This window comes from Hemicordylus capensis, chromosome 4, assembly GCF_027244095.1.
Source record: "Hemicordylus capensis ecotype Gifberg chromosome 4, rHemCap1.1.pri, whole genome shotgun sequence".
Classification (NCBI taxonomy): Eukaryota; Metazoa; Chordata; class Lepidosauria; order Squamata; family Cordylidae; genus Hemicordylus; species Hemicordylus capensis.
This window is the reverse complement of record NC_069660.1, coordinates 32,546,488-32,571,760: the sequence shown is the minus strand read 5'-3', so window position 1 is coordinate 32,571,760 and position 25,273 is coordinate 32,546,488. Positions and strand designations below refer to the sequence as shown.

General features: G+C 43.4%; 1 protein-coding gene and 1 long non-coding RNA gene across 12 annotated transcripts in view; one reads left to right on the top strand and one right to left on the bottom strand.

Moving 5' to 3' along the window:
- Positions 1-2,414: 2,414 nt before the first annotated feature.
- On the bottom strand, positions 2,415-6,879 carry LOC128324023 (uncharacterized). 2 transcript variants are annotated; one of them, XR_008306573.1, is made up of 2 exons: positions 6,570-6,879; positions 2,415-3,269 (listed from the first exon to the last, which is right to left on the bottom strand). It is a non-coding gene; the product is annotated as an uncharacterized LOC128324023 (long non-coding RNA). The 2 variants fall into 2 exon arrangements; XR_008306574.1 differs by lacking the exon at positions 6,570-6,879 and adding an exon at positions 3,560-3,838.
- NCOA3 (nuclear receptor coactivator 3) overlaps positions 3,886-25,273 on the top strand; it is a 203,606-nt gene continuing 182,218 nt past the window's right edge. For 2 of the 10 annotated variants that reach the window (XM_053248090.1, XM_053248083.1), the window contains exon 1: positions 6,723-6,947. The gene's annotated coding sequence lies outside the window, so the exon portion shown is untranslated. Of the gene's footprint in view, positions 3,904-6,719; positions 6,948-7,102; positions 7,639-7,687; positions 7,857-25,273 lie in introns of those variants that run through there. The other 8 variants (XM_053248087.1, XM_053248082.1, XM_053248088.1 and 5 more) reach the window with 6 other exon arrangements.

Below are 25,273 nucleotides of genomic sequence, written 5' to 3'. Positions count from 1 at the left end.
ATATGGCAGCTTTCTATGTTCCTATGAAGACCGAATTCAAGAGCCTAGGCTGCTTTTTTAATCCCTTTGGAATACCTGTTGAGGATGGAAGCTGGTGAAAGAAAGCAATGCTCAAGAAAACCCCAGCAACCAATGTTTATGTGTTTTTTGTGTGTGTTATCTTGCTCATAGAAAACTGTCATGTCTCTCACTGAAATCATTCGCGCTTATATCTCTCTGCTTGTTTGTTTTTAGCCTACTTTCCAGTAGGCTTATGAGATCACCCAGATTTCTGTGTATGTGTCCGTCCATGTGTCCCCCCACACCAGCAACTTCACAATGCCTGAACCAATATAAACCAAATCGGGTACAGTTGTAGGGAGACATAGGGATACCTCAACGGCGTAGTTTGTGATGATGTTATCCACCCTGATCCAAGATGGCGGATGTGTGAACTTTTGAGGCGCAAGTGGGCTAACTTGTGAATCACCTAATCAATTTGAACCAAATTTGCTACAGCTGTAGAGACACATAGGAATGCCCAAATGGCATGGTGTGTGATGATGTCATCCACTCCAATTAAAGATGGTGGCCACATGAAAATCTGAGGTACAAACAGGCTAATCTGTGGGCTGTCTAACCAATTTAAACCAAATTAGGTACAGTTGCAGTGAGTGACGCACAGGGTCACCTCAACTCTGTAGTTTGTGATTATGTAATCCACACCGATTAAAGATGGTGGACACGTAAACTTTGGAGGTGCAAGTGGGCTAACTTGTGAACCGCTTAACCAATTTGAACCAAATTTGGTACAGCTGTAAGGACACATAGAGACACCTTAACGGCATAGTTTGTGATTATGTCATCCACCCCAATCCAAGATGGTGGACACATGAACATCTGAGGCACAAGTGCACTAACTTGAGGAATTTCTAACCCATTTGAACCAAATTGGGTACAATTGCAGTGAGTGACATACAGGGATACCTCTATGGCATAGTTTGTGATTATGTCATGATGTGATTAGGAGAGGAGAGCTGGTCTTGTGGTAGCAAGCATGACTTGTCCCCATAGCTAAGCAGGGTCTTCCCTGGTTGTATATGAATGGGACACTTGATGTGTGAGCATTGCAAGATATTCCCTCCAGGGGATGAAGTCGCTCTGGGAAGAGCAGAAGGTTTAAAGTTCCCTCTCTGGCTTCTCCAAGATAGGGCTGAGAGAGATTCCTGTCTGCAACCTTAGAGAAGCTGCTGCCAGTCTGTGAAAACAATACTGAGCTAGATAGACCAATGGTCTGACTCAGTATATGGCAGTTTCTTATGTTCCTATGTCATCCACACCGATTCAAGATGGTGGACACGTACATTTTGAAGGTGCAAGTTGGCTAACTTGTGAACCACTTAACCAATTTGAACCACATTTGGTACAGCTATAGGGACACCTCAACGGTGTAGATTGTGACAATGTCATCCAACCCAATTCAAGATGGTGGACACATAAACTTTTGAGGTGCATGTGCACTAATTTGTGGACAGTCTAACCAATTTGAACCAAGTTTGCTGCATTTGTATGGACACATAGAGCAAACAACCCCAATGGTGTCGTTTGTGATGATGTCATACACTCTGATCCAAGACGGTGGATGTGTGAACCTTGGAGGTGCACGTGCACTAACCTGAGAATTTGAACCAAATTTGGTACAGTTGCAGTGAGTGACATACAGGGACACCTCAATGGTGTAGTTTGTAATGATGTAATCCACCCCGATCCAATGATGTAATGCACACGATCATTTGAGGCACAAGCGATCTAACTTGTGGACCTCGATTTGAATCAAATTTAGTCTAGTTGTAGAGACAGTGAAAGGAAAGTAGTCTGATTAGTTCTGACTAGAACAACTTGTTTCATTATGAAGCTGTGCTCTCTGATTCTGAAAGTAACCCCCCGTACTTTGACTCAGCCACTGTACTCATTAGTTCCATTTACAAGTAGCTCTTTGGGTGGGCATTCAACCAATCACTGGGTTGGTTTCAACCAGAAAATAGTATTCTTCTGGATGTTTTAAAATAGGGGTTAGGTTTTCCTTTGGTGTTAGGAATCTGAATTTGGGTGAGTAGGCATTTGTATAAGAAGTCAGTTAAACAATTGTGAGCTGGATATAGCTAAAATGACTGTTATTTTGATAATTGTTTAACCTAACATATGCATGAAATGTATAAATCAGATTATATACTCTAGCAGCCTACTCTTTCCCTATTATTTCCCCCCGCAATTATCTTAAATTTATGTATTTTTATATTCTATTTTAATATTTATATTGTTTAGTTTTTATAGTTTTATATTGTTTTAAATGTTTTGTAAACCACCTTGAGATTGTTTTTTAATGCAAGATGGTATAGAAATTTAACAATCAATAAATCAGTCAGTCAATAATGTATCTTTTGTAAATTTGTTTTAATAAATAATTTAAAATTTCCTTTTATATACACAACTGGTTCACAGCCTTGATGGTTAGGGGATGGAGCCATATCTTGGAGGCAGAGCACATGCTTTGTGTGGGCTGAAGGTCAAGGTTCTTTATCCAGTCCTTGACATCTACATGTAGGACTCTTTCTTTGGAATGCTGTCAGTGTAGGTTGGTGGCTTTCAAACTTATTTTCTTGCAATGTCATTTAAGGCAATCACTTATCCCTACGACCTAAAAGTGTTATTGGTTGCACATCACAGCTCATGTCTCCACAGCAGTGAGCAGGAAAGCATCCTTATTAGCTGATTGGCTACATTCAAAACGGCCATGTTGTGCACAAAAAGTATAAGCTTAAAAAATGCTGTGGACGATATTTTAAGAGATCATTCGATTTTTAAATTTGCAAGGAACCTGTGCTTGATATCCCGCCACCTAGTCCTGGGTTTTGACTTGTACTTTGAAAACCACTGATGTAGTAGACAATACTGAGGGACCAACAGTCTTCTTCAGTATAAAGCAGCTTACTCTGTTTCTTTGATTGCTGTTGAGGTTGCTGAGCTCAGTTGACAGGTTTTGTCATAATTATTACCCCTTTATAGCTGCTGGATTCTGCCAGGGGAAATTTCAGTGCCAATCTCAGAGTTGCTGGTGGGTCTTCTTTCTGATCTCCCTCTCTTACAGGCTCAACAAGCTGGGATCTCCATCTCCCCTACCCCAGCTTCCAGACAGGATCTTCTCACGTTTCAGACAAAGCCTCCTGCATTCTATCTAGTAATATTTTGTGTTTTGTTGTTTGGAGGTTTGTCCAAGACAAGTGGGGATCCTGGAGAGAGAGAGAGTGAGAGATAAAAGAGGGGGGTGGGTGGGGGTGAAGAAAAGGGAGGGAAAGGAGAAGGAGAAAATGGAGTTGCTTCTGAATATAGACTTCTTAACACAGTCTTAGTTAAACCAGCATAAGATTATTTTGTGTTTATCAGGGAAGCAGCTATGATGAAACACCTCCTCAGTGTTCAGATAAATCTCTCACCAAAACAATCAGTGATTCAATCAAAGCTCATATCTATTCTCACTGATACAACTACAAAAATGCAAAACAAATAAAAACCAGCTAACCTGGTGGCACAGCACTAGAACAAAATTGTAGATCTCAGGCATGGATCCATATTATTTTTACACATAGACACCCCAAATAGGGATGTGCACAAACCGATCCAGAGGCCATTATAGAGGCCTCCAAACCAGTTCAAACGTGGTCCGGTCCGGCGGCGGGTTGTGTGTGTCTCCCTTTAAGGGCAGGGGGTTGAACTTACCCCTCCCACCACTTGCCCCCCCGCCAGCACTCCATTTTATTGAAATGATTCTACTTCCGGTATTCAGGGGCGGTAGGGATGAATGCTGCCGCCCCAAAAACATTTCAATAAAACCGAGTGCCGGCAGGGGGGAAAGCAGCAGGAGGGGTAAGTGCAAGCCCCCACCCTTAAAGGGAGACCCCCGCCAGCGCCAGACCACGCCTCTGCTGTTCCGTGCACATCCCTAACCCCAAACCCACTAATTATTGTTCACATCTGTACAGTGGTGGAGCTTGACTTGCCAGAGGCCTGTGTGCGGCCGTGGCCCTGCTCACCCCACCTCCTGCGTCTGATGTCAGATGCGGGGTGTGTGGCCTGGCTCTATTTGGGAGGGAGCGAGTCAGGCCCGCGCTGGCTGGCCATTTAACTCCTGAAGGGGCCAGAGCTGCGCAGCCCCTTCAGGAGTTAAACTTCTACTGGCGCTGCGTTCGCAGTGCAGCCAGGAACAGCTCTTCCTTTCAAGGAAGAGCTGCTCCTGGCCGCGCCATTAATGCAGTGGCCCTTTAACTCCCGAATGGGGTCTGAGTGGCCCCCGTTTGGGACCTAAACCAGCACCCCCGTGTCTGATGTCAGATGCGGGGAGTGTGTCAGGGCCACGAAGCGCAGCCCCTGATTGGGCGCAGCCCGGGTTCTTTGAACCTATTGGCCCAATGGTGGCTCTGACCCTGCATCTGTATATGGAACTGGCAGATTGCATTTCAAAAAGAATGGCTCCAACACATCATGAAATTTCTGTGGTAAAAACATCTCATTTGTAATCCCTGCTAACTGAGCAAAGAGGCACTTTTTCAAGAGGTTATTCTTATATTTAGCAGGGGGAGAGGAACTGGCCCTATCCAACCCCAGCACAGCATCCCTCATAGGAACATAGGAAGCTGCCATATACTGAATCAGACCATTGGTCTCTCTAGCTCAGCATTGTCTTCACAGACTGGCAGTGGCTTCTCCAAGGTTGCAGGCAGGAATCTCAGCCCTATCTTGGAGATGCCAGGGAGGGAACTTGGAACCTTCTACTCTTCCCAGAGTGGCTCCATTCCCTGAGGGGAATATCTTACAGTGCTCACACTTCTAATCTCCCATTCAAATGCAACTGGGGCAGACCCTGCTTAGCTAAGTGGACAAGTCATGTTTGCTACCACAAGACCTCCAGTGGCTGTTGTTGGTATCTGCCTTATGTTTCTGTTTCAATTGTTAATCTTTTGGGGACCATCTTATTTATCTCTATTTTTTAATGTAAACCGCTTTGGTAACTTTGGTATATATTCATAAAAATAATAATAATTCGGAGATGATGATGTTCATGATGGATCATTATGATTGTCACAACCAGATGTCCCAAATTAGTAGTAGGGACTTAATTCATAACCATGTTAACTGAATGCACTATAAAAATGTCTAATACCACATCTCATGACATTACTGTGGTGCAAAAACCTAGATCTAAGACATGTATGTTTAGGCAGCCTCCTCGCACACAAAAAATTGTTGAACTAAATTTTACAGCTGTGCTCCCAGGCTGCACCATTAAAATATTAGATCTAGCTGTTGGTGACACGAATGTGTCACAAAAACGTCAATTTGAGGCACAGATCCTCATGGGTTTTACATGGAAACACCACTCCAAACCACCATAAAAATCACTGTTCATATCTGTGATCCGAGGAGAGGACACAATGAATCTGAAGTAGACTGAAGTCTATGAAAGCTTACATGCTATAATAAACTTTTTAGTCTTGAAGGTGCCACATGACTTTGCTGTGGTTTGATGATGGATTAAATTTGTAGGGATTCTGTGTAAAACCATAAAGGATTCATGAAGATTAATGTCTGAAATAAATGCTTGTGTGCTATGATGACAGTACAAAAAATGAATCTGTGATTTTTGCAATTCAGTTTGGGAACACAGAATTGAGGTATGATATAATTGTGGGTGGAAGATGCTTGACTCCATGTAAAAAGTAACTGAGGATTTGTGCCATAGATAGAGAGATGTGAAGGCCTGGGGAAAACCAGGGGAAAAAAATTACAAAAACATTTTATTGGGTGGGTAAGGGACTCCCAACCAGTTATTTTCTAGGGGGGAAAATGGAAATATCCCCCACCCAATTTTTTTTCAGGGCCTTCACATCTCTAGCCATGGATACATGGTTTTGCACAACAGCAGTGCCATGAAATTGGGTGTTTTTATCATGCAGTCTGTTAAGTGAAGCAGTGATTTGATAGTGGATCTGGGGTGCTTCCTTCCACCTCCCAGATCGATTACCCTGCCTCCACTCTTTAGATTCAATGGTTGCGTAGGAACTTCTGAACTGGCTTGCAAATCCTGAGATTTTAGAATGTACCCAGGAGTTAAATCTAAGTGAAATGCTGCGGCAGGCAGTTCTGCTTGCCTTCTTTCTACAAAGTCCCCTTAAACTTTTTTGGGGGGAGGACAGGAATTGAAAGCTGGGTGGTGATATTTTATTTATCTAATTTCCTTATTGCACTTTTACTCCACCAAGCATAACTTAATGGAGCCCTCAGGCTGGCATATAACATCAAATATAACTAATATATTCATGTTGGCACCTATCCATGGCCACAACGGATTAATTCTTCTGAGCAGCACACTCAGGGGTGTAGCTACGGGAGAAGGGGCCCTGTTCACCCCTCTCCCCGGCAGCCCCTCAGGGTAAGGGAGATAAAGAAGAAAATAGGGAGGCGTGGAGCTGTGGGGCCCCGGGTTCTTGGAACCCATCTACTCAATGATAGCTACACCCCATAGCACTACACACTTCAACCAACGTACTCCCGTGCAGAAAGGGGAGAGAAGGCATGCCACGGCACAACACTGTTAAGACTACAAATCCCACGAGGCTTTTCGGGAGGGGAAGGTCGAGAGGGCAGAAAAGTGGCACGTGGCCATGCAAAGCGTTGGAGTAATAGAGACGACATGTCCTCCGAGAGCCCACGGCGGGGATTCCTGGAAACTACAAGTCCCAGCTGACCACGCGCTTCGAGACGGGCTGGCTCCGGCTGTAGCTGGCGGCCGCTTGGAGGCTGGTTCCTATTTTAAATCCAGCCAGCCAGCAAAATGGCGGCGAGGAGCTGAGTGAGAAGTGGGGGAGAGGAGAGGCGCTGAGCAGGAGGCACGCTTTTGACGCCTTTCCCCGGTGAGTGCGTTCACACATGGCGCGGGGGAGGAGGAAATAACGAGAACAGCATTGGCAGGGCAGAGAGAAATCCCTGGACGAGCGAGGGGGAGCGAGTCTGAGGGGGGCAGACGTGCCGCCCCTTCCACAGGGGGGCGTTGTTGGGGGAGGGGGGCGTCGAGAGGGCAGGACTTCCAGGGAGTCCCTGGTAAGGAAGAAGAGAAGCCGCAAGACAGAGCTTAATATGGCTTTTTAGCGGGGAGAGAGGAGGGTCTCCCCTTCTCCTTCGTGTATTCGCCTCTCTTGTCCTGTGGAGTTCGAGGTCTGCCCAGGGTGTGTTGGGAAAAGAACGTCCTTTGAGGCAGGGACTGTCTGGAGTAGAGGAATTCGGGGAGTTTTTGGAGAGAGGGAGAGAGAGGAGGAAGAGGCTTTCCTGGGACCTTGTGTCCCCCTGACGCGCATGTTGCGTGGATGTCTTTCGTGAACGTCTGGAAGGGACGGAGAGAGTTCTTGGGGAAGGAGGTGTCCTTAGTCCAGAGGGTCGTGCCTCATCTCTCCGCCCCCTCCCCTCCCCGTTCCTGGTGAAACTAGAGAGGCGAAGGGTGAACTTCAGGTGAAATTGGGGAAGGGAGAGACACGGGAGGCGACTGCGAAGGAAAGCCAAAGCCTCAGTTTGTCCAGCATCACCATCTTTTCCTTGCCCACCGCCTTGGTAAGTTTCGAGCGTGCAGTCTTCCGCTCGCCTGCCAAGGAATGAAGGCGAAACTCTGGATAGGGAGCGGAGGGGATCCCTAATGCCTCTGCTCTCCACTGGCGGTGTGTCTCGCAGCCATGGCGAGCGATTGGGGTTTGGAGGCGAGAAGGAGCAGGAGCTTCCGCTTTCCTGCTTGTTAACAAGGTAACAACTGTAAAGCCAAAGGAGACGAAGAGGTGAGAGGGCAGAGCTTTGGGAGACTGCCTGAAACTGAAGCAATCCAGCAGCTCTTTAAAAAATGTGTGTAAAGTTTTGCCTTGTTGCTGTGTGCAAAGTGCTGGCTCGCAGGTAGGCAGGCTGCTTTTTTAGCATCCCTCCTTGCGTTGCCAAGTTTCTCAAGGAAAATTTTGCTTTCCAGTCAATAGTGCTGCTGTTAGCCACCTTGTTTTAAAGGAGGAGATTGCTTTTTAGGCACAGTGTCTGAAAATCAATGGCAGTGTCCTCCATCATCCAAAGTATGAATGAAGAGCATGTACCATGAACAAATGTTAAGTTTATTTTGTCTTGACTGTGTAATATCCTTACATCAGTATTGACTGATGTACAAATTATTAGCTATGTCATACAAATTATTAGCTGTGTCTAGCCTTTGATATATGAGGGGAGTGTATTGTGTCCTCTGCCCTTGTTAGGTATACTGTGTGGCTTGGTTAAGTACTTTAAACTGCCCTGCAATATGTTAATTTATAGATAGGCATGCCTTCTAAAAACATTTGATAGTAAGGTTTGAGATACTGAATATCTAGATGTATTCTGCCATTTAAAAATTAACTTAGCTTTGCTTCTCCTTATTTTTTTGAAATGACATTTTACATATATAAACACACACACACACTCTTCCATGTCAATATAACTGTCATATGATAGAGGTAATAGATGAGTGTGGTGATTTTAGAGGGAACCATGGCTTTCAACACAGAAATGTTGGGTACCCAATGTAGAACATGCTGCTAAATAGCTGTCTAGCCATGCTTGGGCCATAAGTTTTAAATATTTAATCACTATTTAAATCTTGTAGATAAGGTAAGCAAAGCTGTATTGTCTGCCCTGAACTTGGCATTGTCCTGTTAATTTGTGTTCTGTGTGCAATCACTTATCAGATATGCATCAGATAGCAGAGCCAAAATGCAGAGTAGAAGGGGAAGGGGAAAGCCCTGATCACAATAGAATACAAAAAGGAGCAGTACACTATGCAGAGCTTAGTAATATAAATCATGTATTAAAATGCTAACAATACACTGGCTTTGTGTGGATATTATGGGGAAACAAAAATACACACTTAATGAGACACTTGAAGGGAAGGCATTATATGTAAGATGAACTCGGTTACTAATGTCTAAAATGATATTGGACACTAGTCTGACATTGGAGGTTGCTTCAGGTCTTGCATGTAAATGAGCAATATGAGCAGTAATCGAAGATCTTATTTTTGCATTGTGTTCTCTTCACAAAGCTGCTTGAGACGTACTGTTATGCTTGGAACAAAAGGAAAAAATAGTATATTTAACATGTCAAATATTTTTCCCCAGTATTTAATTTTCAAGATACAGTATTCAAGTGAATTTTTTTTTTTGCCTTTAAAAATTATTTAAAATTGACAGTTATCTATGAGCTTCTGAAATGGCATTAATGCAATTTGAGATGCTCAATTGGAATGTAATAACCCAGCTAAAATGGGTGTGTGCACTAAATGGCTTTTTAGAAATTTGCTTCAAGAACGAGGAATAAACAGGAGCTATGCTTTTTGATTCTGAAATATAAAAGCATTTACAAAAATGCTGGGATGCCGCTTATTCAGATATGGCATAAATAGGTAACATTCTCTTCAGAAACACAAACCAGATGAGAGGCATACATCTAAAGCTGTAAATAGTACTGAATTATGGATTTATCCAAGAAGAAACTTGTTGACAAGGAATTGAAATAGTATTCTACAAGTATTAACTATATTTATCTAAGTAGTATATGCAATACTATGCATACTTGTGTGGGTGTAAGCTCTGCTGAACTTATGCATGTTTCGTTGGAAATCTCAATAAGATTTGGCTGTAAGGTTTATAACAGTCTAAGCATGAGGGGTGGTGGTTGAATGAGACAGTTTGGCCAAATCCAGGCACTCGGCAACAGACCACAGCTGACTGCTGTAGGGAACTTCCCTTCACTAGTCAGCTGCTGCAGCCTGGCTTGTTTAAAGTGCATTTTAAAAAGATAGTTTCTCTTTTCAACAATCCTGGACCCATTTCTCAAGGTTGGGGTAGGCAACTGGTTCTCTTCTAGAGGCAGAGCCTGCTGCTCTGAAGAAAATAATTTGAGTGACTCACTGTCACAGGATTTGAGACAATAGTTAACCCAATGTATGGGGCCATTCTTGTATTGGTTCTAGATAAAGAGTGGTTCATGTTTTAATGTGGAGTTGGTGGTTGTCAGTAACTGTCTGTCTGGAGTATTCTGGTGTAATCTGATAACTAGATAGTGAAGGTTTATTGGTTGCAGAATTTACATTGTCTAAAACTAGCTGGCATTTCACTTCAAAAATGTATGTATAAGTAAAAACTGAAGATCAGTCCTGTACCGCCTTACTTGAAAGTAGTCTTGCTGTGTTTGATAGAGCTTACTCTCAGCTAAGTGTGGATTGCCTGCTAACTGGGCAGAGAGGCACCTTTTTAACTTGGTGATTCTTTTTATTTAGCAGGGGGAGAGTAACTGGCCCTATCCATCCCCTGCACAGTACCTCCAGTGACTGTTGCTGATGTCTATCTTATGTTTCTTTTTATATTGTGAGCCCTTTGAGGAAAGGGATCCATATTATTTATTTATTATTTCTCTATGTAAACCACTTTGGAAAAGTTGAAAAGTGGTATATAAATATTTGTTGTTGTTGCAGCCCTGGCCATACTTCAATCCTTATTTTAAAATGAATTGCACAACAAAGAGTACAAACTGGCCCAGATAGGTTGTTGTTGGACATTTATTTACATGACAGATGTATTTGGGTAGAAAGAACATAGTCTTCTTGACACACCTTGAAGACAAATTGATTGTAGCATAAGCTTTTATGGAGTACAGTGCACTTCATCAGATGCTTGAATTGTTGTCCTGGGCTGGCAGATATAGTTCTGCTTGCCCAAAAAGGATGTTGTACTTATTTATAGGAGGCCAAGTAATTTTTGCCAATCCCCCCCCCTTCCTTTCTTCCTTCTCCCCTACATCCCCTAAAAGATGTGTCTGAAGGTTGAGAGACTCTCGGGGACAAATTTTTGGGAGGCATGGAGCTACAAAAGTAAGCGGGGATTGGTGAAAACCTTCTCTTGTGTGAGTGGAAGTACTAGTCTGGATGTTGTCCATTTATTATAATGCATAAACACATAGGTGAATATAGAGGGGGAAATAGGAAAAAACGTTAATAGTGGGGCCAAATGGCCATGAAATTTAGGAGGAAGTGTCTGACAATTCTGTGTAAAGCTTATATGTATGCAAGATAATCTGAGTGTTAGAGGTGTGCTTGTTTTAGGTAAAGGGTGTCGTTGAGTCGGTAGCGACTCCTGGCGACCACAGAGCCCTGTGGTTGTGTTTGGTAGAATACAGGAGGGGTTTACCATTGCCATCTCCCGCACAGTATGAGATGATGTCTTTCAGTATCTTCCTGTTTCCTATAGTCCGGGAAACATGCCAGCGGGGATTTGAACTGGCAACCTCTGGTTTGTTAATCAAGTCATTTCCCTGCTGTGCCATTAGGTGGCTGGGGTGCTTGTTTTACCTACATTTTAAGTTTTTCATAGAATTGTCATAGAAATTTTCTCTGACATTTCATGGTAATTTATTCCCAGTTTTGACTCTCCCGCTACCCCCTTTTAAAATATTTATATCCCGCTCTTCCTCCAAGCAGCACAGAGAAGTGTACTACATACTTGAGTTTCTTTCACAACAACCCTGTGAAGTAGGTTAGGCTGAGAGAGAAGTGACTGGCCCAGAGTCACCCAGCTAGTTTCAAGGCTGAATGGGGATTTGACCTCGGATCTCCCCGGTCCTAGTCCAACACTCTAACCACTACACCACACTGGCTCTCTTTTTGCTCTATACGTCTCTGTGTGTGTCTGAATACATGTCAACCTAGAATAGCATTTGATGTGTCTGAAGTGAATTGTAATCCATGAAAGTTTGATACAATAAATTTGTTAGTCTTTCAGGTGCCATTTCATTTTTCTCTTTCTGAAGCAGACTAATATACCTCCTGGATTTGATAGGGAATAATTGTTTATGTGCTGTCCACTCTGCTGATTTTGAAGATCTAAAATTGGTCTGTGTTGCTGTGACTTGCAAGTTACTCTATATAATATCTTGAACCCTCTCACTGTTGAGTATAACTGTGCTGAAAGGCTACATATAACTATCGGAGCAGATGGACTGAAGTGGTGGTGCCATTAATATTAAGAAAATGGATGTGGATTCAGCTCTACCATTAATAATTTTCAAATTGGGCTTTGTGGGTGGTAAATAATATTACTTAGGCAAGTTTGTATATAATGGCTATGAGAAGGATTAATTCTTCTCTTCGGCTCTGTATTTTGTTTTCTGAATCTTGTCAGCACATTGGAATTATTGCAAGAGCTGTGTGTGTGCACACAGTTAGTGCTTGGAGTAAAACTGAATTGTTTTTTAAGTGTTAAAGCTACTAAAATTGTAGCCTTAGTAAAGTCTCTTGCTAAAAAAGCTAGAGTAAAAAACAGCTTGAAACATGTTATGACTAACTGGGGGAACACTTAATATACATGCCTGAGTTGCTACACCATTATACCTGGAAACACAATGGCAGTTCTGGTAATATATTTGAAACCGTCTGTCAGAAGATCTGCTGATGTGAGACATTTGAAGAGATTACTTTTAAAAAATTATAGTATAATTTCCTATAAAAGTACAATCACATCTTAATATGGAATGGTAGTGCTTTGGTCTAGTATCAGTAAGGCTTTCTCAGTCCAAAGCTTGAGGCACTAAGAATCTAAAACCGGCAGTACTCAAAGATTTGTTAGAGGGGTTTGTTAAGGTTCTTTTCATAGATTATCCTCAAGCCCACTAACAACATTGTTAGCCCACCTCTTCAGTGTATTACAGTAGATTGTTGATACAGAGCTGCCATTACCAAAAGATTGGTTGTCTAACTGCTTTGGGCCTTTGCCTGAGAAATCATTTTGTCTAACTGCAATTTTCTGTAAATGTACTAAAAACCTTAGTCAAGGGACTTAATTTTATTTTAAAAAATACTAAGCTATAAACCAACATACAGTGTTTACATGCAAGCTATTCTCAGTCAAAATGAATAACAGGATGCAAGCTATAGTCTTCGCTGAACCAAGTTGATCTTGAAAAGAAGTTCTGTACAGGAGGGGGTGGCTGATTAGTTGCTCATTCCCCCGCTTTCTCTCTGCTGCTCCCTAAAACCCTGAATATCTCCTGAGGGTAGGAGATTTCCTGGAAAAGGGTCATTTGTCAGGGGAGGACTGCAACAGGAAGTTGGAGATGGTAAAAATTGCCTCCCCTTAAGTGAATGGAAGTTCTTTGGTTAGAGTGGGATCTCTTCTTTTTTGTCCCTGAAGCAGTTGAATGACTCCCTTGAAATGCATACCTTAACTTTTTTTAGGGAAGAAAAAAGCAAGGTCCCCCTACTAAAAGAAGGTGAGATGTGATGGTGGTGGGGCTGATGGGGACCTAAGTGCGTATCTACAAGGGTAGAACGGGACATTTCCTTTCAGTTTCATTACATGGGAACATTATAAGAATGAGTTAATATACCTAACTACAGAGATTTTGTCTGTGTGTTTAAAACAAGCCAAATGTTAAACTAAGTCATCATGTTCATACATATGCAAATTAGGAGACTATAACAGTCACTAGTGCTGAGTGACTGATTCAGTATTCACTCTGAGATGGATTTGCCTGACTGCTTATGCCATCTTTCTTACAGCATGTTGCACGATGACCTCAAGGATAGCATAAACTAGTAGCTAAGTTACAGGGCATGTGTACATTGCAAATATAAATAGGCTTGACTGTTGTGAGTTCCTCTACCCAAGTTGCTCTTAGAGTGACGACTTGTGTGCTTAAGACTACTTTTAGCATCAGCTAACATCTCCCCAAAATTATAATCCTTACCTTCCTTTGCAGAAGAAATTGATAATAGTTCTCAATTTATAATGCAGGCATGCACATGTTTCTCAGTGCTGTTATCCTGGAATGATTGTATTCCTAAAATAGATATGGTGTAATCATTATTTGTCTCATCTTGAATAGAGATGGGAGTCCATAAAATAGGGCAGCTTGGATTTTATATGGAGCTCCCTCATGCATATTCAGGGTACTTGTCAATCTAGCCCAGTGCTAGATTGATCAGTGCAGCAGATCTTCCAAATCTCAGACAGAGGTCCTGCCAGCTGGTATTAGAGATGTCTGGGATCTTCTGGGTGCAGAGCCAAGTGCTCTGTTGCTGAATTACAGCCCCTCCCATTTTATGGATGCTTAATATTTAGGAATTGAGAAACATTATCTTCAATTTGTCTTGGTTTGCATGTGTTTGCCATCTAGATTACTGAGGTCTTCTTTGCCCATAGGCATCAATGGAATCTTGTTTGTAACAGTGGCTAGCATTCTGACTAATGAAGTGCATATGCAAAAGACTTAGTGCATAACTCCCCCTGTCTCTCTACATGTGTGCTATTGTAGAAGCAGGAGAAACTTCTAATCTCTACCTATGCTTGGGAAATTATCTGTAAAAGGAAATGCATCACTGTCACTCAGTGATATGTTTCCTCTTGTACAGAGCGTGGACAGAGCTGGGAAGTTTCATCTGCCTGTGCAATAGTGTTCGCGTAGAAGGACTGGGAGAATTATGGACCGGCTCCAGGCACATCCCAGCAGTTCCTCCTTACGTACACATTGTTTGGATATCAGCCACCATGTAGAACTAAGTAACTGGAATGATGTGAGTTAATCTGCAGAGGTGTGGGAATTTTATTTGTGGGTGATCCTGTTTTTAAGGATAGTAGTTAGGCCAAGGTGATCTTCATGTTCCTTCTAGACAATGTTGCTATGATATGAGTGATCCTCCCATTATACTGTGGGTGTCTGTGAACTGTCCTCAAATGACCATGTTAGTGTAACAGCTGCTAATATGTGTTATGACAATGAAATGTGTTGTGCTCTGTCTTGTGCTTATTTTTATGACTTAAATCTCGGAAGCTGCTTTGTGAATATTTTATCCTGAAAAGTGGGGTAAAAATATATAAAATAAGTTTGCTTCTATGTACTTTAGTTTGAAAGTCAGTCTGACTATTACATGTGGCTTACTTGTAGGTAAGTGTGCCTAGGATTGCAGCCCAAGTGCTCTTTATTTTGAAAACCTAACACATCCATTACTTAAGATAAATGAACAATTTAATAAAGCATAATAAAATGTTAAGAAAATTATTGAGATTTATTTCCTAGCCTCCCTCTTCCTCTCCCCCTCAACTGTAATCTTTAGAAGGTTGTTCTGATTAGCAGCTTAAAATAGGTTTACTATATTGGGCAATGTTGTGGCTTAGTGGAAGACCATGCAGCTAACGTGTTGGGTGTTCAATCAGTTAATGAAACTTATTGTTGGATTAATGTATGATTTAACATTTTCTGAAAAATATTAGACTTCTGAAATACATGGTGCATGTCTCTGAAATGTATTAAGCAGTGTTTTGACTGCAGAAAGACCTGATAACATCATTCATAATATGCATCTTGGATGTGTTAAATTCACCCACTGTTCTTCCAGACCATCAAGGTCACCTTGCAACAGTGCATTACTGTTAAAACAAAATTGATAAAAATCATTCATTAAACAAAACATTGGATTTTAAATTTTATTTCATTTTTAAAAAACTTAACCTGATTTGAAAGGAAACATGTATTTGGCACAAACATTCATGTTAACCCTACTCTTACAGTACTTTAAAACTGAATCATGGCCAGCTATCAAACACAGTTATTTTCAATGTAAAAGGTAGGCGGGGGAAGCAGGGTGGGGGGAGGATATCTGACATCTGAGGATAAAAACAAAAAGCAGCAATAAATAACAAGCTTTTTGGTGTAGGTATTGTGGTGGACTTTCTACTGGTCTCCTAGATTAGGAAGTTCTCACAGGTATTAGAATCCAGGAGATTCTGCTCTGTGTTTTTCCATTAGCATCCACTGAGTCAGTACAGACTGTCATGTATTGCTATTTGTATGCCTTACAACTATCCAAGTTCTGTAGCAAATTCTCAGATTATAGGACTACTGGTAAAACAGAATGCATATATTCCCGCCATAATTGGAGCACAACAGTAGGGTTGTGTGCCCAGCAAGCCTCAGGAACAGTCAGTCAGTTATCACAACAAACTTCCAGTCTTAGTAGGCAGAGCCCCTACAGCCCCAATTCTGTTTCTGTCTTGCTTCTGTGAACAACTGCCAGAGAGAGCGCCTGCCTTCTACAACTCTTTAGGTTTGCCCAACTTCTAACCCCCTCCTCCCTTTTCCCACTCCTTTTCATTTTTGTGCAAGGGTGCGAAGGGAGTCTTTATTGTTTTACCAAATTCTAAACAATTTTTAGTTCATTTGGCCAATTGGATATTGCTTATTGAGTTTGTCTTGTTTGTGTTTGGGATCAACCCCCTTATGGACCCATCCCTAGCTGCCAAGATAGCGCAACAAACTGAGGCTCAGCTGAAGGGAAAGTGCTCGCATTCTGCTTCTCTCACCAACAGCTCTCTGCCCACCTCTGTGAACTCTGCGGCTGCGGACGACACTTCTAAGCCTGTACACAAAAAAGCCAAGAAGAAGATGAAGCATACACTTCCTGACGGGGTGCAGGTGCTTCTGGCATGAACATGGGGGAGGGGAAACGAGTCATACTGTTTCCCCCTGCAGCCCAGCCAGCACCACGAGCCCCCAAGGATCAAGGGCAACTGCCTCTGAACCCTCCTCCAGCTCTCTTCCTATGAGGCCAGTCCCTCCTATAACTGAGTAATGCGAATTTAGGGAGGAACGAGGATGCTAATCCTCCGATATTGGAGGATACGTCTAAATGGTTAAAGGACTTCATTGCCAAGGAGTTTCGATCCTTGATATCCTTCCTTCCCTCTGCTCCCCCTCGCCTAGAGCTCCTTCGAAACCCTTCCTCTCCTCTCCTCCCGACTCTAACCCAGTGAGAAAAGCCATTCCAGTGGGGGAGAGGGGTTGTTTCTTGCCCAGACCAACTACTCCCTCAAGCGGTGCCCAGATCCTTACTCTGCCTCATATTAGCACGTTCCTCCCCCCACCAAAAGACCCCCACATGGGGCAATCCAATCAATCCTCCACCAGTACAGCCTGAAACCCCTTGGATCCCTAATCCTGTTGATCCTCCTGTGCAACCTTTAATTCACCCACTGTATGATATCCTAATCCTGTTGGTTGTATTTTTATTTTGTTATAAACCGCCCAGAGATGTAAGTTTTGGGCAGTATAAAAATATGTTAAGTAATAATAATAATTCATGTTAACTCTGCTTCATAGTTTGAGGAGGGCGAGATATTGGAGGAGGAAACCTCCCCTCAGCCAACCAATTCAAACCGCCTCCTCCAGTGTTCCTTCTAACATGGATTCCCAGATGTTGTAGACTGCAACTCCCATAATCCCTAAGCAAAAGCCATTGCAGCTGGGGATTCTGGGAGTTGTAGTCAACAAAATCTGGGAATCCCTGTTAGAGGGAACACTGGCCTCTTCCAAGACTCTGATTTTGAGGTCCTGATGGCCAAGGCGAGGAGGACTATGAATGCAGTCTCCACTCTAGAGACACCCACTCCTCATCAAGGTCTAGATGAAAAAGTATTTTCTTCCTCTTCAACTTCTTCCCCCATCTATACCCTTCCCTCCACTTTCTCATTCCACCATGGTATCAGAATGGGTGGCTCCCTTTGCACAGAAACCTGCTACTCCTTTCCTCAATAAATTGTATTCATTACCACAAGAGGTTTCTACTCTCCTGGCTACCCCAGTGGTAGACTCTTCAGTCTCCCAACTGGTCTCAGGGGCAGTAATGTATAAAGAAGGGTAAGAACACCCAATTATTTTCTGAAGACAAAAAATGTCAATTTCTTTTGAGAAAGGTTTATGATGCATCAGCTTACAGTCATTAAGGCTGCAGCTGACAACTTTATTTTTGCCAGGACTATGATTCTCTGGGCCAAACGGGACCTCGAGAGAACGGGAGGTCCCTTCCAACGGGACCTCCAGAGAACCCTCCTTCTCCTCTAGTCACACAGATTTTTTTGTCAACTGTACATGACTCAAAGATTACACCACCTAGAGTCCATCTTCGACACTTTGGTGGGCCTGATCTCATTGACACCAGACTAGAGGGAGAAAATATTCCGTCTAACATCAGCAGTATTGAATGGCCCTTCAGCAGATCTCATGCTCCTGGCCCAACTTCTGGGCTCCATAATATTGTGCCTAGAGGGCACCCTGTGGGCCAGATGGCATTCACGCAACTCACAGTGGTGCCTCCTTCCCTACCAGGACTAGATCATAGCTTACACTCATCTGGAGATTCCCATTCCCCTCAACATCTGCCTCTCTCTTCTCTGGTGGTGCTCTACTGCTCTTCAAAAGGGTTTACCCCTTCACCCCCATCTCAGATGACCATCACCACAGACTCCAGTCTCTCAGCGTGGGGGAATTACTGCCTCAGCCGTTACGCACAGGGCATGTGGAGTCGTCAGAAGCAAATAAAATCAATCATTTTATTAGAACTGCAGGCCATCCTTCTGGCACTGATTCACTTCCTTCCACTCATCAGACAACACCATATCCTGGTCAGGACAGACAAAGTTCTGTCCTGACTGCAAAGTTACACATAAACAATCAAGGAGGAATGAGGTCAAAGGTACTCATTATGGAAGCTGCTCTCTTGTTCACATGAGCAGAAAGGAACATCTGCTCGATTGTGGCCGAACATCTCAGTGGTTCCTACAGTCTGTGGGCAGACTGGTTCAGTCACCAGAGAGTCAACCTGGCAGAATGGTCACAATATCTGGTTTTCCAATGGATAACCCAAGTTCTGGGATCACCGGTACTAGACCTCTTCGCAACAGACCTCAACAGCCAACTACTGAGGTTTTTCTCCCAGTTCGCAGAAGCCATAGATGCTCTATCAGCACCTTGGCCAAATGGGCTGCTATACACATTTCCTCCTACAGTTGTCATATTGAAGGTCATTCAGAAACTCTGGCATGAGAAGGTGATCATCATCCTAGTGGCCCCTCTCTGGCCATGGAGACTGTGGTTTGCCACTCTAGTTTCTCTGTCCATCTGTCCTCCATGGCAGCTCCCCAAGCACCGAGCCCTTCTGTCCCAGGGGCCAATCCTACACCCCAACTGGACTGGCTCGAACTCAATGCATGGACATTGAGCGGGCATCCCTAACCCTCCACAGTTATGACCGCAAGGTACAGGATACCATCATAATCTCTAGACGTCATTCCACTCTCAGGATCCACCAGGCTACGTGGATGCCATTTTCCCTCTGGGCTAGGAGGAAAGGGTTTACACACACTGGCCAGGGTTCCGGAAGTGGTTAGACCTGAGGCTACGACCAAACACTCTCTGTAGGCAGACATATGCGTTATCTTCTGTCTTAGACATCAATGCCCCTGGCTCACATCTCCTCCACCTTCACATTAGACGCTTCCTAAAGGGAGAAAACAATTTGCCCCCACCCCATTGTACATAGATTCCCTGAATAAGGTGCTTAATGCCCTCACCCAGACCCCCTTTGAGCTTTTAGGTTCTGCAACTCTCAAGATTCTATCATACAAAGTTCTGTTTCTTGTAGCAATTACTTCAGCTCATCACGTTTCTGAACTGGCTGCCCTTTCGGTATGCAAAGAGCTATGCATATTCCAGAGAGACGGTGTCATCCTCAAGCTGGATCCGACCTTCATACCCAAAGTCAACTCCTCTTTTCATAGATCTCAAACAGTAGTTCTTCCATCATTCTGCCCGTCTCTGGTCCACAGTAAAGAGAAGGAATGGCATACTCTGGATGTTCGAAGGGCCCTGCACATATACATTGGAAGGACCAATCCTTTTCAGAAGTCTGATTCCCTATTTGTTTTCTTCCTACCAGCTTCCTTGGGGAGCAAGGCATCCAAGACCATTCTCTCCAAATGGATCAGGGCTGCAATTTCATTGGCATACAAATAATTACACATCCCAGTTCCTTGAGGCATCATGGCTCATTCCACCGGAAGTGCATCAGCATCTGTGGCATTTTCAGCTAGTGCTCCTCTGCAAACTATCTGCCAGGCACCTACATGGTCGTCAAGCACTCCCTTCGTCTGACACTATAAGATTTATTCCTTCCATGCAGACCAAGTGGCCTTGGGACACACTATTTTTCAACAAGTAGTGTAATATCCGCTTCCCTCCCAATGCCGTTGGTTACACAAGCTTGGGCATGTCCCTACTGTTAAGGATGGGTTCCGATTATGGCAGAAAAAAGACTTCCTATTTTTGGAGGCGGCAGAAGGAAGGAGGGATAAATTCAAATTGTCCCTTCACCGTTATGTGTGATAAATGTTATTGCATGTGTATGACACTAGTCTGTATGATGCCCATAGACCTTTAAGGGATTTTGCTAATATTAGGATCTGTCTATCTATCAAATTTGTATACCACCCCAAACTTTCGTCATCCAGGTTGTTGGCTGTCACCACATCTTGTGGCAGAGAATTCCACAAGTTGATTATGCATTGTGTGAAAAAGTACTTCAGCTTGTTGGTCCTAGATTTCCTGGCAATCAATTTCATGGGATTTCATGGGCATGCCCTCTCTCCTGCTGTTACTCCCCTGCAACTGGTACTCAGAGGCATCCTGCCTTTGAGGCTGGAGGTAGCCTTTAGCCCTCCAACTAGTAGCCGATGATAGACCTCTCCTCCATGAAGTTATCCAAACCCCTCTTCAAGCCATGCAGGTTGTTGGCTGTCACCACATCGTGTGGCAGAGAATTCCACAAGTTGATGTATGTGTTGTGTGAAAAAGTACTTTCGTTTGTTGATCCTAGATTTCCTGGCAATCAATTTCATGGAGTGACCCCTGGTTCTAGTGTTATGGGAGAGGGAGAAGAATTTCTCTCTATCCACTTTCTCCACTCCATGCATGATCTTACAAACCTCTATCATGTCTCCCCGCAGTCATCTTCCCCCCCCTAAACTAAAAAGCCCAGGTATTGTAGCCTTGGCTCATAAGAAAGGTGCTCTAGGCCCCTTATCCTGGTTGCCCTCTTCTGCACCTTTTCCAGTTCTACAAGGTCCTTTTTTTAGATGTGGTGACCAGAATTATACACAGTACTCCATGTGTGGCCGCACCATAGTTTTGTATAAGGGCATTATAGTATTAGCCGGTTTATTTTCAATCCCCTTCCTAATGATCCCTAGCATGGAATTGGCCTTTTACACTGTTGCCGCACATTGAGTCGATACTTTCAACGAGCTGTCCACCACAGCACCAAGATCCCTCTCCTGGTCAGTCACCAACAGCTCAGATCCTATCAGCGTATCCTTGAAGTTGGGGTTTTTCGTACTAATGTGCATCACTCTTTACTTTGCACTTTGCAAAATTGAACCACATTTGCCACTTTGTCTCTCACTCACCCAGTTTGGAGAGATCCTTTTGGAGCTCCTCACAATCTGTTTTGGATTTTACTTCCTGAAAGAGTTTGGTATCATCTGCAAATTTGGCCACCTTGCTGCTTACCCCTGCTTCTGGATCATTTATGAATAAATTAAAAAGCACTGGTCCCAGTGCAGATTCCTGGGGGACCCCACTTCTTACTTCCCTCCATTGATACCTACCCTGTGTTTCCTGTCTTTCAAGCAGTTAGCAATCCACACATGTACTTGTCCCCTTATCCCAGGACTAAGTTTTCTCAGGAGTCTTTGATGAGGAACTTTGTCAAAAGCTTTTTGGACGTTCAGGTATACTATGCCAACTGGATCACCTTTCTCCACACACTTGTTGACACTCTCAAAGAACTCCAAAAGGTTTGTGAGGCAAGATTTACCTTTGCGGAAGCCATGCTGGTTCACTCCCAGCAGGTTTACTTGAATTTAGATGTGAAATATTTCTTGCTGCAGTGTTGGAATTTTGACTGTCAAATGCTATAGTTACCAGAAATCAGGTTTAGCATTGCAACCTTAGTTGATTGATCTGTTGGTGAACACCAGGAGCTTGAATTGTTCTGCATTCTAGTTTTAGCAAAGGGATTCAGTCATAATTAAATGCCTTCAAAGTCTGACTCTTCTGGAAACAGTAAGAGTTTGGAGTCAGAACTCCAACTCTGCAGCAACAAATATTACACATCTAAATTAAAGATTTGAAAAAGACATCACCTCACTCCCTCAACATAGATACTTGACCAAATGTGTTTGTTATATTACTAGGGAGTAGGCTCTAAGTATGTGCATGGAACTGCAGAGCTGCGGTCCGGCACTGGGGTGGGGGTACCTTTAAGGGCGGGGGGAGGGTGTACTTTCCCCTCTTGCCACTTTCCCCTCCTGCCACTTTCCCCCCGCTGGCGCGCATTTTTTGGCAAGCATTTGGGGCGGCAGGATATCTCCCTGCCACCCCTTCACCCTCTCGGCAGCAAAAGGTTTCAGAAAGCCTTTTGCACACACGCACGTTACGTCTCCGCAACGTGTGCACGCGCGTGACACAAAGACGTGGTGCGCACATGTTGCGGAGATGCAACGTGCGCACGTGCAAAAGGCTTTCTGGAACCTTTTGCTGCCGAGAGGGTGAAGGGGCGGCAGGGAGGTATCCTGCCGCCCCAAATGCTTGCCGAAAAACACGCGCAGGTAGGGGAAAAGCAGCGGGAGGGGTAAGTATACCCTCCCCCAGCCCTTAAAGGAACACCCTCCCCGTGGCGTCAAACCATTGCCCCATGTTCAGACCCGTCTGGAGGCCTGTAGAATGGCCTCTGGACCGGTCCATGCACATCGCTAATAGGCTCTACTGAGCTAAATTGAGAAAAAATCCTTAGGATTGCACTGTAAAATTTTAAGTGACTGGTTGTGGTGGGTGTTTTGGTGGTGGTGGTGTATTACTACAAGTACTGGTTGTGCAGATAGATAAGGGCACTTCCCTGGTGATGGCTGATTTTGCTAAGGATATTTTGGTCCTTATGTTGTAAAATGAAAAAGGAAATAGGAAGATGACTTTCCCCCTCTGAAAATGGGTGACGTGTTAAGTTTTTGCACCTTCAGTATTGTTAGGCTTGGGTTTTCAAATGATGCCAGTTTATTTGTTTCATTTATTTTTATTTTTATTTATAGTTAAATTTATATACTGCCTTCCATTAAAACAAGCCCAAGGTGGTTTCATTAGAACAAGCCCAAAGCGGTTACTAGCTTTCATCTAGTAAGCTGATCAACTAGAGGCAGGTTGCTGGTCCACTGAAAAACTCTTGTTTTTAATATTTAAAATATTTCTGTACCGCCCCAAACGTGCGAGACTGGGTGGATTACAATTAAAATTATTTAAAATTTAAAACATTAAATCAATTAACAGTTGAAATCATTTAAAAGATTAAAAGCATTTAAAACTGGCCCTATCCACTTCTAGCACAGTACTTCCAATGACTGTTGCTGGTGTTTATCTTGTGTTTCTTTTTAGAATGTGAGCCCTTTGGGGACAGGGATCCAACTTATTTCTTTATTATTTCTCTGTGTAAACCGTCCTGAGCCATTTTTGGAAGGGCAGTATAGAAATTGAATAATAAATAAATAAATTTAAAAACCCAGTATAAAAAATATTAAAACAATAAATCTAATTAAAACTGGATGAATAAATGTCTTTTAAGTGCCTTTTAAAATGTTTTGAGGTTGTTCATCTCAAGATGCGGATGTGGCTGATGTATCAGCCAAAGCTGATAAAAAGCACCTCTGGTCAATGTCTCAAATTAGGACACCAGGGAGAGGTTTGGATCCAGAAGCACCCGTGGACTGCGTACCTGTTCCTTCTGGGGGAGTGTGACCCCATCCAGAACTGGCAGATCAAAATCGTCTCCCAAATTCTGACCCTGCACGATAAGTACCTCCGACTAGTTTGAATTCAGCCTCAGTTTGTTATCCCACATCCAGGCCATTCCTGCCTCCAGGCAGGTGTTTAGGGAGGTTATGCCTTTTCCTGATGATGTAGACATGGAGAAATAGATTTGGGTGTCATCAGCATATTGATAACACCCTGCACCCAATCCCCTGTTGATCTCTCCCAGTGGTTTCATGTAGATGTTAAACAACATCAGAGACAATATGGAGCCCCGAGGGACACCACTTCAGATTTTGAAGAACAGTCTCAAAGAGACACCATCTGGAATCTGCCCGTGAGGTAGGAGTGCAACCACTGCCAAGCAGTGCCACCCACCCCCAATCCCCTCAGTTGTTCCAGAAGGATACTATAGAAAATATTATTGAAAGCCACTGAGAGATCCAAAACGACCAACAGTCACACTCCCTCTGACAATACCCAATTGGAGATCATCCATCAGAACGACCAAGGCAGTCTCCACCCCATAGCCTGCCTGAAAGCCAGTTTGAAATGGGTCTAGATATCAGTTTCCTCCAAGACTGCCTGGAGCTGGGAGGCCACCACTTGCTCAATCAACTTGCGCAGCCATGGAAGGTTGGAGACAGGCCTGTAATTGTTTAGCTCTGACGGATCCAAGGCAGGCTTCTTCAGAAGCAGTCTGATTGCCTTCTTAAGCAAGGAGGCATCCTGCCCTCCCTCAGAGAAGCATTTATAATCTCTATCAAGCCCCCTACAACAGCTGCCATTTTGGGCAAGGATCAAGAAGGCAGGTGGTAGGCTGCACCATTCCAAGCAACTTGTCCACATCCTCAGGAGTCACGAACTGAAGCTGGTCCAGGGTCATCACATAAGAGGAGCTGCTGGATACCTCGGAATCAGATTCCGTAACAATAGTGGAGTTTGAATCTACGTCAGCTGATATGCAAGAGATTTTATCCACAAAGAACTCATTAAAAACATCACAGGGGGAGTAATTGTTGGTTCTAAGTACTGTTTCAAGGGGGAAGGAGTGCACATTAGCCCCTTCATGACCCTGAACAACTCTGCTGGACATGAACTTGCGGATGCGATATGGGAGGAAAAGACTCTCTTCTTTGCTGCACATATCACCTGAGCCTAGATCTTCAAATGCTCTCTATGTAATAATCTGTTGGATTCAAGTAGAGTCTTCCTTTCCTCCACTTGTGCTCTAGTCCAGTGTTTCTCAAACTTTTTGGAGTCAAGGACCGCTAAATTCTTCGTGCAGAGTTTCAAGGACCGCTACATTCTTCATGCGCAGTTTCCCGGACCAGCAGTTAGTAAAGGGGTTTCAAGTCTGTCTATCTATCTCTCTATCAGACTTCTATACTGCCCCAAACATACATCTCTGGGCAGTTTAGAATGAAAATAATATAAGCATTAAAATAATTAAATTTGGAATCTTTTGCAAACATGGAATATTAGGGGTTCTTAACCTTGGGTC